General features: G+C 44.8%; 1 long non-coding RNA gene across 1 annotated transcript in view; it reads right to left on the bottom strand.

Annotated features, from left to right (window-relative positions):
- The window catches only part of LOC108352133 (uncharacterized), a 25,493-nt gene extending 9,534 nt beyond the window's left edge, over nt 1-15,959 (bottom strand). The window contains exons 1-2 of the long non-coding RNA XR_001840285.3: nt 12,236-15,959; nt 9,231-9,336 (exon numbers count right to left, since the gene is read on the bottom strand). This is a non-coding gene — a long non-coding RNA (uncharacterized LOC108352133). The remainder of the gene's footprint in view (nt 1-9,230; nt 9,337-12,235) is intronic.
- Between the last annotated feature and the right edge of the window lie 14 nt (nt 15,960-15,973).

The raw sequence follows: 15,973 nt of genomic DNA, 5'->3' as shown, positions 1-15,973 counted from the left end.
CACAAGTCAACAGTATTGGTATATGGTTCGGTCCAGCAAGGAATGGGGTTAAACACAAACATTGAAACATAGAGAGTCAGAACTCACTCCTTAAGATCTGGGTGCCCTCTCTCCCTCCCTTCCCCACCCCTTTTCTCTCTCTTATTACTTATTCACTTTATATCCCACTCACTGAGCCCCTGTAGGTTGATGTCATTATGCAGGTAAGGGCTGGCACAAGTTAGATCAAGGCCATGATTGGATAATTAAAGAATAAGGTGGGGACAAAGTTTTATAGGGAGGGAGAGGAGGAAGGAGAATCAAGATGGAGACAGAAGGATGCACCAGATCTGGGTGGTCCTGACTTGTCAAGATAGCTGGGATGGATTTCTGTAGGCAAATTTATCTTACCTAGGTGGGCAGCTTATATCCTTATCAATTGATTATAAGTTTATTGTGTGGATGTACTGTGGATTGAGAATTTAACATATAAATCTGATTATTGGGTTACAGTTTATTGAGTCATGATTTCACTGGGTTGTTGAGAATGTGAGCAGAGTCCATGACAGGAAGCCGTGCTAGGCTATAGAATGCTTGGGGCTAGCATGGCATGGGACCACAAAACTGTCCCTCGGAAAGTGATGCCTGTGCCAGGCATGGCAAAACCCAGCCAGGGGGACAGTGGATGAAAGGGGCTGACAGAGAAACAGCTAGAGCGCCTGCGCATGCTCAGGACTTCCACGGATCCACACAGAGTGGGAACTCGAGGGAGCCATTTCTGCCGCTTTTTTAATTATACCACAACAACCCCCTCTGTCAGCCCCTCTCATAATCCTTCCTCCTACCCTCTCCCCTTCTACTCTGAGCAGGTGTGCCCCCATATCTCTTCACCCTAGCACATCAAGTCTCTGGGAGGCTAGGCACACCCTCTCACATTGAGGCCAAACAAGGCAGATTGTCCGTTTATTAATGTATCTATTCTCAGCTGTAATGAACAAAGTGCTTCTGGCTTCCCATGGAAACTTAGTTGCAGATGCTTTGCCGGTTGGGTGTTGATGAGCTTGAATTCTAGTTCACGTGGCATTTGAAAGGTGCAATTGTGAGTTGGCTCTTAAATCCCTTCCGTTCTTGGACACTACTATAAATGGTACTCTGGATTCACCAGTCTGAGAACAGGTACAGGTTATTGTAAACCAAACAAAGGGCTATCATGTGAAGACCGAGAGAACGGAAGACCACTAGACAGCATCCATCCCACCTCATTCTCAATGCACAAGTCCAGTTGCTGGGCTCACATAGGTTTGCCGCTTGAATACTGGTTCTGCCCTACTAGATGCTAAACTGAGAGATCTTAATTGGAGGAACAAGCAGAAAAGGGAAGCCTCCTTTTCAATCTCATTCATAATGAGTATAGTGTTAAAAGTGTAGCTTCCAGACATCCATGCTTCCAACACTCAACTTGTGGTTTCATCTGCAATTGTGGGTTGTAAGAGCTGTAGAGGACTTGTTGGTTCTGACCTATCCTTACAATTGAAGGACACAGGGTAACAGAATGGGATCTCCAAGGTCTATTCCCAGGATCTTTTTAAGAAAGGTACAAATTGGGTGTCAGGGACAAGAGAGGTATGACAGTGAGGAAAGGCAAAATTGTTTGCCCTGTGGCCACAGAGTAAGGAGAGCCAAGGTGTCAACTGAGCTCACCCAATCAGGACAGAATGTCCAATGGCTCTAGGTCACTGAGACCAGAGCCATTGTCCCAATTACAATGCCATCTCTTCATAGCCATGCTAAGCCTGCAGTAAACAGCAATTAGCAGTGAAGAAACCCTGTGCCCTGGTGGCCCTGCCTGAGAAGAAGGTCCATAAAGGATGTTGAGAGCTGTGGACAAAGGATGACTCTGGGAGGAGACAAGCTTGAGTCATAATGAAAAGATAACATTCACCTTAAGTCGTAACTGTGGGGCCTGAGGGGACTAGATGTTCTGTGTCACTTCACCCTCTCCTGTAAGAATTAATTAAATGTGACTTGAAATTCCACAGCTGTGTGAAGTCTTATAGAAATGCATGTTCTATTTTTTTAAAAAAGGCACCCATAAACCGGGAAAGTTCGTCATTGGAGAGTAAAGCTGCCATGATTGTTTGTGTTGTTACGCCAATAGTCATACTCAGTGCATGTGTTGAAATGTTTATAAATAACACTGAAAATACTCTAATTGCTTTAATTAAATCTTCAGAAGAAGTAATCGCTAGCGGTTCTTTTACAGTCGTACAGGTGCACGCACACAAACACACATGCAGGCCCATACATGCTCACACTGTAGTCTCTGCAGAGACTGTAATAAGTTACCGTGAACTCAGTGGCTCCGACTCACACAGTTGTCTGATTTAAGCCCAGCATGGACCTCCAGGCACTAAAACCAAGGTATCAGCAGAGCTATGCTCCTTCCTGAAGGACCCAAGGGGCATGCAGCCTTAGCTTTTGCACCGTCCAGCTTTTGCCCCTGTGAGCCATCCTTGGCTTGTGATCTTCCACAGTCAAAGTGAGGGAGTGCATTGCTCTAAACACTGCAGTCCTCTCAGCTCCTTCTCCAACACCAAATGACCCTTCCTTTTCCCCTTCAACATTAGAGATGACGTTGGGCCCATCTAAATGATTGAAGATAAGCTCCTAATCCTAAGGCCAGTTGATTAAGAACCTTAATTCCATCTAAAACTCTAATTCCCATTTGCCACCTGATAATCCCATTCACAAGCCCTGGGTATTATAATGTGGACATCTAGGAGCAGGTAGGATTCCGCCTATTGCATTTACACTCGCTTATAATAAACCAAATGAGGGGAAGGGAACAAGGAAGAGGGTAGATGAAAGGATAGAAGAGGAGAGAGGAGAAGGGACAGGAGAGGAGAGAAGAGGAAGGGAGGGGAGAGGAGATGAGAGGGAAGGGAAGGGAAGGGAAGGGAAGGGAAGGGAAGGGAAGGGAAGGGAAGGGATAGGAAGGGAAGGGAAGGGAAGGGAAAGGAAGGGAAAGGAATGGAAGGGAAGCTAAGACCCCACTGTTATCTCTCTAAAGCACCAGTACTGGCGTGTACAGTGATGAAGATGTGCTTGAACTCTCTGACCAGTCAAGTTTCTGTGCAGTCCTTCGAGCCTCAGGGAGTACAGCTAATACAAGGATAAAACATGTTTAGGGTCACATCATAACTAATAGTTTGCAGGTGTAAACATATTCCATAGCCTTTAGAGATCATCTTTTTATAGCAACAACAACAACAATTAACCTTTATTGAGCATTTACAATGTGCCAAAAGGCTAAGTGTTCTCCGTGTGCTTTTTCTAACAACTTCTCATTTTACAGACAATGCACAGGAGGCAGTAACAACTCGTAACTCACCAAAGACATTCAGATAGTCGCCGAGCTAAAGTTTAGTTTCAGGACTGTCGGTCTCCCAGCTGCGCACTTCCAAGCATTGGGCAAAGACTGCCTGTTCCTTTTAGGTCACAATATGTACCTCATAATAACTGACTCTCTAATTGACTGGTAAATAATCTTGGGGCAAAAGAAAAGGTACAATTAGCTGATCAGAAGTTTATCCCAAGGTCAGTCTTGGCTGTTATCCCCAGACCTCTCTTACAATTCTTGGAGAGAAATGAAAGAAAAGGGTCATAACCATTTAAGAATGACAGAGACTAGCGATTAGAGGGAGACTGTTGATCTAACAGAGGAGTGTGGGAATAGCTGTCACTTGCTCAAAAGGCATTTGGAAAATCCAAGTCCCCAAGGAAAAGCAGTAAGACTAGTTTATTGTGCACCACCCTACCCTAAGCCCTAGTTGCTGTAACACAACATAATGTATAGAATGTTCTGGTAGTTTTTTCAAAGGGGCAAAAATGTGCTTATCCCAAAATATAAATCGTTGTGAACAGGTAACACAGTAAAGGTGAGAATAAAATATACCAAAATAAAGAAGTTGGGAGCTGTTTTTAAGATATCTACATGTGAGAGAGAGAGAGAGAGAGAGAGAGAGAGAGAGAGAGAACTCAAAAGGCACAAAGGTCATTTAAATGAATTATCTGCATTTAAAACATATTATAAAAAATTTTTCCAAGCAAAATGATATTCAAAGCAGAACACAGGAGTCTGGAGAGATAACCCAGTCAATAAAATGCTTGCCGCATAAACATGAGTGAGTTTGAACCACTAGCAACTGGGTAAAAGTCAAACACACATCTGTAATCCCAGTGTTGTGGTCAGTGAGGAAACAGGCAGACAGATCCCTGAAGCTGTCTTGCTGACAAGTCTCACTGGGGTGTGAGGTCCAGATTCAGTGGGAGATTTTGTCTCAGAAATCTAAGGTGGGGTGTTACAGAGGAAAGCATCCAGCATGAGCCTCTGGCCTGTAGAGAGAGGCGCTTATAAGCAATGCCTGTCAATAAAAAAGCCTATGGCCAATGAGCTAAGGCAGGAAATAGGAGGTGGGACACTGGCAGGAAGAGAGAGGATTCTGGGAAATAGTGAGAGGCAGGAAAGATTTGCCCAGGAACACTGAGGAGACAAATATAAACCACTAGGTAGCTAAATTCAAGATAAAATAAAGAGGAGATTCACACGGACTTGGACACAGGAAGCTGAGGAGAGGTAACTGACCATGCAAAAGACTTAATTTGCATGGAGTAGATAAGTTACAAGCTAGTCAGGGGATGAGCTGAAGCTTATGGCCAAGGGATTTGTTAATTAATAGTCTCAGAATCATCATTCTGGGATCAGGGGCTAGGAGGAAAACTTGATTTATTTTTTACACACTGGCCTCCACATGCACACACACACACACACACACACACACACACACACATCCATGACACACACACAAACATCCATGACACACACACACACACACACACACACACACACACACACATCCATGAACATGTAACATCTATACATCACATAAACACACAAAAAAGAGAAAGTGGGGTGAAGCTATAGGCTTTGTCTTCTTAATCAACACATAATCACATGTTTGTGGGATACTATGCAACATTTCAACACCTGTGTGCCTTGTGTGATGACCAAAGAAAGCTACCAGAATTCCCACCACATTGTTGCTGCTTTCATTTTGGAAACTCTAAAATGAACTCTTTGGAAGAGAGAGAACTCTCTCTTCCTGCCAATGTCCCACCTCCTATTTCCTGCCTCAGCTCATTGGCCATAGGTTTTTTTATTGACAGGTGATGCTTACAAGAGCTTCTCTCTAAAGGCCAGAGGCTCACACTGGATGCTTTCCTCTGTAAGGAAACTCTCTAATGTTGTCTTTCCATTTTCCTCAGATGCGTATTATCTGACCAAGGTCTTAGTATGCATGCAACCCTATTGTCTGAAGCTCAATAAGTAGGCCCATCTAGTCTCAAACTCACAGAGATCCACCTGCTTCTGTCTCCCAAGCGCTGGGATTAAAGGTGTGCACCACCATGCCTAGATATATATGTGTTTCAATAGCATTACTATGTGCACGTCTAATGGGCAATGTTGCATATATTACCCAGTTTGATTTCCCACATGAGGGCTGTCAGTTCAGTTCAGTTCAGTTCAGTTCAGTTCACAGCAGTGGGAACTGATAAGAGAGGAGCTGCAATTCGGGTGGCAGAGTCGGGAAAGGCTGGTCACCAGAACAGCCATCTGCATCTGGATGGATTGTCACATGTCTGTGTTTGTAAAACGTAAACCTCTTTGAATTCACTTAGAGGTAGACGAAATGCTTTTACACTAGAAGATTGAATCCAGCCCTCATGACTTCCTGTCAGCCTGCTGGTTTCCTTCCTGTTCAGGCGTGTGGAGTCATGACTACAGGCTAAGACTGATGTATTTAAAATCATCATCAATAACAACGCCCTCATCATCTGCTTGAATTTGTGCACAGCAAGCTGCAAAGCTCATGTGTGTACTTGTTTCACACACACACACACACACACACACACACACACACACACACTGAGGAAAGAATAGGAGGGGAAAGAGAAACCCCATATATTACCTTTAAAACATCAGGATGCAAACTCCTAGATACTGATATGCACAGCGATTAAGTCATGTACACACACACACACACACACACACACACACAATACATATTACAAAGCACCTCTCTGTGCATTAATTCATCCACTCCCCCAACAGCCCTGTAAGGGACTGTGACTGTCATCGGTGGTCCCATTGAGACCAGGGAGGTCAAGGTTGCCAGGTTGGTTAGTAACAGAATGAGAACCGTAAATCCCAGGCGTAATCCCTTCTGCTTGTCTGTATCACAACAAGGTGACTTTTGTGACCTTTTTTTTGTAAAAGGGGGAGAGGGGATGAAGCTGAAGGAGCAGAAAAGCAAACATTCCAAAGCTAAAGAAGGAAGGAGGAGGGAAAGGGTGAGCCCAAAGGCCAAGCTGTGCTTGACAGTTTATATCCAGCAAAGCAGAGGGAGCACAGCTGCCCAGACGTCAAGGCTCTGACACCTGGAAACGAATCTGCATAGTAAGACCCATAGGTCAGATAAAATAATATACATCTGAGGAAAATGGAAAGACAACAGCTTGAAGTTTCCAAAAAGAAAGAAGGAACAAAGAGGTGGGAATTTCGGGTAGCTCTCTTTGGTCATCACCCGTGGCACATGGGTGTGGAAATGTTGCACAGTATCCCACAACATGCACTATAGTATGTGTTGATCAATAAAAGTAAAAGCCTATATTTCTGTCCACTTTCTGTTTTCCATGCCTGTGATTTATGCATGTTCCATGTTCATGTGTGCGTGTGTGTGTGCATGTGTGCATGTGTGTGTGTGTGTGCGTGTGTGTGTGTGTGTGTGTGTGTGTGTGTGTGTGTGTGTGTGTGTGTATTTACTTCATCCCACAAGCTGGGATGAAGTAAACGCCTGTGGTCATGTGGTCAGACAGGCTCTGGTCCCTTCACCACTGTCTCCTAAGACAACCTGAAGCAATGTTTTATCTTATCACTGCTTTAATTCTTTTGTCTACTAAAAAATAATATTTCGTCCATGGTTATATAGTTACTTATCTATAAAACAAGGCCAGAACCTCAAACAAAAGAATGTTTTGGTGTAATATCTGAGAACTCCCATCTAAAGGCCTACTGATTAGCCCATGTATCAAACTGTACGATCCAGTTAATATTTTGAGTGTATTTATTGCACACTGCCGGCTAGACAATTCAGCATGCACTCTAAACACTATAAGAGCCATACACTGACTTTTACTTTAATTTTTTCTTTGTCATGGCAGAAAAGTGACATCATGATGCCACTCTACCGTCTCTGTGGGTTTCACCAAACCATTCTGCTACCAAAGGTCGCAAGCTGATCACCAAATACCCTTCCTACTGTCCCGTGTGCTCTCATTCACACTCCGCAAGGCCCAGGATGTTCCATAACTCCGACGCTAACGAGCGAAGCACGTGGCAAAGCTGGGAGAGCTGGAATCACCCACTGTGGGTGTCCGTTGATCTGTCAGTTCCAGTGAACACAAGGGTCTCAAGAGGCAGCGTCTGGAGGCAGTCCTGGTTTCATCGCACGCTGTTCTCTCTGCTCTAGTAACTCAGCACACATGTTCAGTTAGCATGTGTGGAACGAGTGAACACGTGATGGATGAATGAATAATGATGAATGAACGAGTAAACGAATCTTTTTTTTTTTTTAAGATGAGACGCTTGGGTGGCTAACAGCCAGCTGTAACTCCAGGCCCAGGGATTCTGACTCCTGTTTCTGGCCTCTGGGAACACTGCATTCACGTAGTACGCAAACATAAGCAGGGAAAATACCCATACACATAAAAAATAATAAATAAAATGTTAAGGATGGAAAGAAGAGGAGAAGAGGAGGAAGAGGAGGAAGAAAGAAGTAGCAGCATGCAGGCAAAACACCCATACACACAAATAAACTTTTAAGGATGAAAAAAAGGAGAGGGAGAAGGAGAAGAAGAGGGAGAAGAAAGAGAAGGAGGAGGAAGAGGATGAGGAGGAAGAAGAGGAAGGGGAGGAGGAGGAAAAGAAGAAGAAGTTTTGTGGAGTCAGTCAAATAACTGGCTGCATTTCAGGCTGCCTATCAACTCGGGATGGATTCTAGTATGTGGAGACAAGCAGAAACTCTCTCCAGCTCCCACTGGCCCTGTTACAACAAGAACTCCTGGGCTAAAGGTAAAAAGCTATGAAGGCAAAATTTTAGGCATATGGCATGAGGTAGTGCCTCAGCCAACCAACACCAGGGATCCTCAGAATGTCTCCTTATGTGGCAATCGAGAAAGAAAGTAACACCCAATAAATGTCGACGCTCGAGGATTATTAATGGCAACAGCCTTTTTAGAAGAGATTTGGGCTATTGGCTGCCATACTCGCTGGATTAAGATGCTAAGAAAGAGAAAAGAGAAGGGTGAAATCACTCCGGTCTTGCAAGAGCACACCCCACCCATTGGTGGACATCCTTTGTTCTTACATCACCTGCAATGAACACAATCGCCTCCAAAGGCCTGGCGCTATGCCAAAGATCGCAAAAGGACTTCATGTTTCTGAAGCCAGGCTTACAGCCCAGCATCTCAGCACTCCGCTCAAAGAACTCATGCAACCTCGACCTTTGCCTGCCATCTCAGAAAGGTTTGGTGTCATCCGAGATGGCGAAGGGTGAGTTAGGTCTTCTTTTATGAATAAAAATGATGAAGGAAAAATGTGCAATTCTTAGTGTCATCTGATAGGCCAGACCACTCCTCCTTGGCGTAGATCCATGTATGGAATAACAGACATGTGGTCCAGATGATGGTGACAGAACCACCGTGAGGTGAAAAGACCTTGACAACCAAGAAAGGATAGCTTTTTGTGGGGGTGGTAACACTAAATTGCTGTGTCCTCCTGTGAACTGGAATCATAAAGTGACAAAGTGCTGAGCACCCAGGACCAGTCCCTTATGTGACAGGTCAGGTTGCTGGGGAACACTAAACTAGAAGAGAAAAACAATGTGTGGGAAGGAGGGATCTAGCTGTGATCTAAAGGCTAGCACCCTTGCCCTCTGTGAACTTGTCTCGTCAGGGGTCCTTCCTCTCATTTGGTTACAGTTCATTGACTGTAAAATGAGGATATGAACTGTGGACAGTGGTATTCCTAGTATTCCTAGAAGACATGGAGTTCCTAAAAGCCTCAGTATTTAGTTGGCAACTAAAAGGACATCGGGACAAAACTCTAAAAGCTTTACATCAGCGACACTCACCTCTCCATTGCATCTTTTCCTGCCCATGCTGGATCCCAGCTCGTGGGAGGTTGAGGAAGAAGGACTTCTGAGTTCAAGGACAGCAGTGAACTGAACGCTCAACCTCCTTGGGGAATGAGAAGAAAAAAATCGAATACAGGTTTCAAGATTTTTCCTAATGTTTTATAATCGATCTGCTGGATTCCAAGTTTAAGGATCTCAGCTCAACGTTAAAGCACTAAATTAATTTTTTCCCCTGGGATTTTTTTCCCAATGAATGAGGCGCTCCAGTCACTGGAGTATTGGAGAATATGTGAAAGTGGTATAGGTGTTTTGTCCCCTTGTGAACAACAGGAAATACCCAACACTCTCTGTGAGGTATTCTCACCAGGAAAGGAAACCTAAACTATAAGCCTTCAGATCTGTTTGACATTGGAAGGGGTTGGGGATTTAGCTCAGTGGTAGAGCACTTGCCTAGGAAGCACAAGGCCCTGGGTTCGGTCCCCAGCTCCGAAAAAAAAACCAAAAAAAAAAAAAAAAACAACAACAACATTGGTCAGGGGGTTTAAAACCTCCCCTAATCCAAAATTTGGGGAGGCTAGGCAAGATTTGAGTTTCTAGTTCTTCTTTCCGGACAAAACTTCCTACCCCTTTCCAGCTGTGTCTCAGTCTCGGGCCTTCTCTCACCAGGCCCTCAGAGTGCACACTTTTAACCTCCCTTGCCTGCCCATAACCAGCTTCCTTTTCTGCTCACTTTGCCTCACAAAGGCTTCTCCACCCATTCCACTTCTGTTTTGGAGCCTTCTCAAGGCCAGCTTCAGCAGTCATTCCTGTCACCTGCTAGAAATACTGGGGAATTAAAGCTGAGCCAGGCAGTGCCTTGGCCCTTAAGCACGCCAACAGTTAAGTGGTGGGTTAACTAGGCCATGGTTTGCCATGTGGCATGTGCAGCAAACATGCCTTTCGGTCGTATATGCATGTGTCTAAATTGCCTAGAACACGTATGTGGGCCTTAATGCTTGCTGATCTGGAGTTTGTGTTATACGATCCCGTTGTGTTATGATTCACGTTCTCTTCCTTAATTCTGGTATCTTGGCCTCTTCCCATTTCTTATTCTCTTAAAACCCCAGATGCTATTTGCTGGTACTTATTTGTAAGTCCCTGTCCATCTCTATAACCTATAAATATCAATGTCCTATAAATACGTATCAATTAAGATACCTTTGAAGATGCAATTAAGGGGCTGTAGAGATGGTTCAGTGGACAAAGCCCATGCATGGAGTCCTAAATTCAATCCCCACATAAATGACAAAAGGGTATGACAAGCCTGTCTATCATCCCAGCACTGGGGAGGCAAAGACCATAGATGGCTAAGGCAAACCTTCTGGGTAGACTGGCCAAATCAGGGATCTGTTGGTTGACTGAGGACTCTGCCTTAATATAAGGTGGAAAGTGATCAAGGAAGATACCTGAAGTCAACCTCTGGTCTTCACATGTATAAGCACGCAAATGTGTACACACATGCATACATATCACACACACACATAAAAATCAAATCTTGAAGACGTTTCCACCTTGGTTATTTTCATACCTATGCTTTCATAAAACTTCCTTCTGTGGTCTTAGATCATGTTTGCTCACTCATGGGTGTTGGGTTGATTTGGTTTCTCCCTTGTCCACCCATCACCATACACCTAAACTATTTGGAAACAACTCCAAGACAACGTTACCAGCCCAAGTCTGAGATAACACGCTAAATGCCTCACTCCTTCCTGTTGTCTCCTTTGACCCAGACAAACAGAAGGAAATCAGTTTCATTTGGCCCTCATTCAAAGTGAGCACAATGTTCAATGTGCTATCACCATGGTTTCTAAGTTTTACTTCCGTACATGCTTTAGCGCTCCCAACCAGTGGATAATGGTAAAGGAATTTTTCGCCGAGTTCTGTCATCTGTACAGAAATGTCATACTTAAGTAAAAATACGTTTGATGATCATTGTGGCCATTCAGCCAGTAAAAGGAGAAGGTTGTCCTGAAGTGTTTCTTTGGTGGGATGGGGTAGTCTGTCAAAGGTGCAGACTGAGCTCTGGGTTAGGGTTGCTGCCCGCTGGCTTCTGAGATGCTCACATGAAACCCGTCTCACCCTTTGGCACCCAACCTCTCCAAGGAAGCATTCAGTCCCTTCTCATGGCAGTGTCTCAGCCCATCAGATAAAACAAGTGTGGAAATTACAAATCAGTTTAGCTAGAAGTGTCACACAAAGGGATAGCTACAGTCACGAACAGCTGGACGTACAGGGGAAATCTTCAGACCATATAGCACGTGCAGGTTTGTCCCCCGAACAAAATGACAAAATCCTGGACGTCTGCTGAAAAGCAGGAGGATGTTCCTCCTGAACTATTTAAAAATAGTTTTTAAAAATCTTATGTCACCTTTCCAAAATTATTCTAGTCACCCATGTTTTTCAAAATGATATAGCTGGAGAGTGTCTGAAGGGGTGGATGGAGCTTTACCAAGGTTGCCTCTGTGTAGAGAAATCAGTATTTCTAAGCCTTTGTCTTGTACTTTCACGTGCTAACTGAATTTTTGTAGTGAGTACATATCTTTTTCTTTTTTTTTTTTTTTTTTCCGGAGCTGAGGACCGAACCCAGGGCCTTGCGCTTGCTAGGCAAGCGCTCTACCACTGAGCCAAATCCCCAACTCCCCCTTTTTTTTACATATCTTTTTCCTGTGCACCCAAAAACCAAGCACATCATTCCTTTTTAAATCCAATAGGTCCTCCATAGAAGGTACAAGGAAACTTGCTCTACAGTAGACTACAAAAGACTGCTTCTCCCCAGGCCTCTCAAATTACACCATCAAGTCTCCCCACCCTGTTCCGGCTACGCAATACAAAAAAACCCAAACCAAACAAAACAACATTTCGTTCAAGGTTAATTCTTATAAATCAAAAGCCACACATACTGATGTAAAATGAGACAGGAGCCAAATGTATGGGCGAGTTAAGCCGCAGCTTCTCAGACACACCTGGAGTGACTGGGGATGGATCAATTCCATTCAGATTCTTGTGAAAGAATTTAAGAGTGCAGCCTGGGCCTTGTACTCGCTGGAGGCAGGGTCGTGTTTTCCTCCTTCCGGAGGCTGGGTTCATGTCAACGGAACCCAGAGACTACCACAAACTTGAGTCAAAAGCCAGTGACGAAGAGCTTTGTGTGTACGTCAGAATGCGACTTCCTACTAGTCACTCAGTTGTTTACTCTCTTGCTGAGTCAGGGATTTCAGTATCGATGTGACCAGGGACCTCACAGGAGCAACCTAAGAAAGAAAAACATCATTTTGGCTCATGGTTCCAGACAGTCTCAGTCCGTCATAGTGGGAAAGGAGCAGTGAAATTCATGGCATCCATAATGTATGGCAGAGACGCAGTGATAGATCAAGAAGTGGAGAAAGCAAGGCCAGAATCCGAGAGGTTACTATGAGGAGGTAACCTTCCAATGTCTTCTCCCAGTAACATCTTCCTATCAGCTATTCCTCACTACCTAAAGGCCTCCAGTCTTCCAGAACAGTGATACCATTTGGAAATATTAAGAACTTGAGCCTTGGAGGGACATTTCAGATTCAAATGACAACACTTCCACTAGTTTAACTACCTCTGTCTCTCTTAGTCTTTTTTTCTACTGGTATAACAGAATAGCTTAAGGTTGACTTCTTACAATGCTGGAGCCCATAGAGTTCAAAGCTGAGGTGTCATATTTGGTGGGGGTCATCGTGCCTGGGGGGACCCTCTGGAGAGTCCTGCTGCAGGACAGGTTATCATGTGGTGAGGGGAGTCAGAGATAGAGCCAGACTGCAGTTTACAACAGATTCCCTCTCAAGATAATCAGCTAACCAACCAACCCATTAGTACATAGATTAATCCATCCATGGAGGCAGAGGTCTCACCTGGTGCCACCTCTCCATGCTTTACAGTACAGATTAAATCCCAGTGTGAATTTTGGGAGAGACGTTGACGTGAAGCATTACCTTTTTTTTAACTTTTTTTCTCATTGGGGACATAAGCAGTCCCAAGCTCCCCTTCTAAGAACCACTGAACTTTCGATCACAACTATAGTCTTCCAGAATCTTGGTGGCAAAATAAGGAAAATCCGGGCTCCTTCTTTGGTCAGTTTTTGATGCAGGGACAGAAGGAGCAGGTCGGGTGTGTTTCAATGGTTTTATTTCTATTCAGAATGGGCTACAATTGGATTGGCTTTTCCCGCTTGAGTCCTGTCGCTTATACTGCTCACAGGGATAAGAGAAAATGGCATGGAAGGGCCTGAGTTAAAATTTGAACTCTAGAAGACATCAATCCCAAGTTTATGAGACAACACCATTTACAAAAGCATTTCAATACAGTCTCCGACCAGGCAGCGGGACTCAGAAGGTGGATGGCAGAAGGCTCCAGTCTCGGAGGCCTGTAACCGAAGTAATCAGCAGTGAGGGGGTCGGGACCCGGCTTGGCTGACAGAGGTCTTAGCTACTGGGTAAAATGTTCTGAGACTTACTCCCAGCACCACATAAAGAGCATCGGGCATAGGCCGATAACACTCAAGAGGTGGAAACAGGAGAATCATAAGTTCAAGGCCCTCCTCCGCTACACAGCAAGTTTAGGGTCAGCTTCAGCCAGAAGAGACTCTGCCTCCAGTATGAAAGGAGTAAGAATGACCTCACTAAGCACGGGAAGCACCCGGACCCAGTGGTTGTTCTGGCTTCTGCAGCAGAACAGAGGTACCAAGTGGCCCATTCTGTTGGAAGACCTTGGATCTAGATGGGGGTCATTTCCTCCCAGCAGGGCATGAAATTCATTTCAGAGAATTCAGAAAATGACTATTGAAGGAAGCAACCTTTGAACCCATCTTTCCAAGGAAGAGACAAAGTCGCACACTCAACTGCACTGCACATGCAAATAGACCCGAGACACTCACCTCGGTGATCCTCTGGTCCTTTATTTGCAAAGCGTATTATAACTGGGCTTTGCACTAGGGTTGGGTGTGAGTAGGAAACTGTTTGCCTACCCCTGGTTATAGGCTCCATTCTCAGTAGTAACACACACACACACACACACACACACACACACACACACACACACACACGATACCCATTATCTATACCTGGAAACAACCAATAGTTGTTATAAGGATAAAACAACATCTAGGAGGCTAAGAAGACCCATTACCATTATGGAAGAAGAGCTGTTCAGGACCTGTTCATGACTGATAACAGCGCTATGTGGCAGGGAGAATCCGCTGGAGCTTCCCTAACTCAGTTCATCTACCCTGCATTCCCTACAGACCTCGTTTTCCCTTATCTGCGCAGTTTGTGGCATTGAAGAGTAATCCCCAAATCTCGTCTGATAGCTGACATTTCATTTGTTGTCTCATATGTATGTGTGGCTCGTGTTTGTGTGAGGAGGAGCATACCAAAAGGCAGTAAAGGACACTGGGTGTCCTACTCTGTTACTTTCTACCTTACTCCATTGAGACAGAATCTCTCATTGAACCAGGAGCTGCACTGGTGGCCTCTAAGCCCCAAAAATCCTCCTGTCTCTGCACCCACTCCAACAACGGTAAGGTTATAACAGCGACACTACACATAGGCTCTGGGGCATTGATCCCTGGTCCTCCGGTTGGCACAGCAAGGACCCTGACCCTCTGAGCTATCTCCATAGACCCTGACATTTTATTTCTACTTCTTCATTAAGTGGAGTCACCAGTACCCAGCGCAGACCCCTTGTTCCAAACTACATACATCATTATTCATTCTCAACCTTTACCGTGGCAGACAGTTACGATGCATCAAGCGTGTCAGATCACCATGACAGGCTTCCTGTTCCCATAGCCCCTGCTGTAGGTCACACACGAGCCAATGGTCCAGGGACTCAACCAAAATCAGAGACTGCCCAGGGGCTGCTGGTCAAACAGTAAAGTTAGCAACGCCGTCTTTTCCTCTCTGGAGCCCAGGGACATCCCAGGCACAGGCTGGCTTGTTTGGTTTTAAGGTGTGCTGGGATGAAAGGCATCCTGGAAGCGGAAAGCCGGTCATTCATTAATTAATTACGACCGTAATTGAGGGTTTGTTCTGAAGAGTGATTCCTTTGAAATTACTTTCCATCAAACAGCAACAGCCACAAAGGAATCAGATACTCAGTGTCCTCTCTGTTTCCTTCCGTACAGGAGCAGATTTCTTCCAGGACCTGAGATTCTGGTTTGTTCTGGTTCTAGCCTTGGAAGTCTTTCTTACTCCGGCTGTAAGAGGGTTATCTGGAGTTCTCTCTCTCTCTCTCTCTCTCTCTCTCTCTCTCTCTCTCTCTCTCTCTGTGTGTGTGTGTGTGTGTGTGTGTGTGTGTGTGTGTGTGTGTGTGATTAATGGTTGGTTTTTGTAAAAGAAAATCTATACCACACCAGTTTCTGTGGACTTTCATCTGACCTTTTTGAGTGAATATACATTGGAAATTTTCCACCACAAGATTAGAAAGACATCTGAGATGACACACTACCCACCTGATGTCTTGGGCCACGCCCCCGGGTTACCACTGGGAGAGAGGCGGTAACAGGCATGTTCAAGTGGCTCTAAACAACAACAGCAGAGTGTGTTGGCCCAGGGGCACCTCGGGATTGACCAAGAGGAAACACACATTGCACAATGATAGGATCTTGTCGGTACAGCTGTCAGAGAAGGAAACTCCCACAGCAAAGGGCATAAAACCATCCAATGCAGTCTGAGGCA

This window comes from Rattus norvegicus, chromosome 10 (assembly GCF_036323735.1).
Source record: "Rattus norvegicus strain BN/NHsdMcwi chromosome 10, GRCr8, whole genome shotgun sequence".
Classification (NCBI taxonomy): domain Eukaryota; kingdom Metazoa; phylum Chordata; class Mammalia; order Rodentia; family Muridae; genus Rattus; species Rattus norvegicus.
This window is presented reverse-complemented; position numbering and strand designations above follow the sequence as displayed.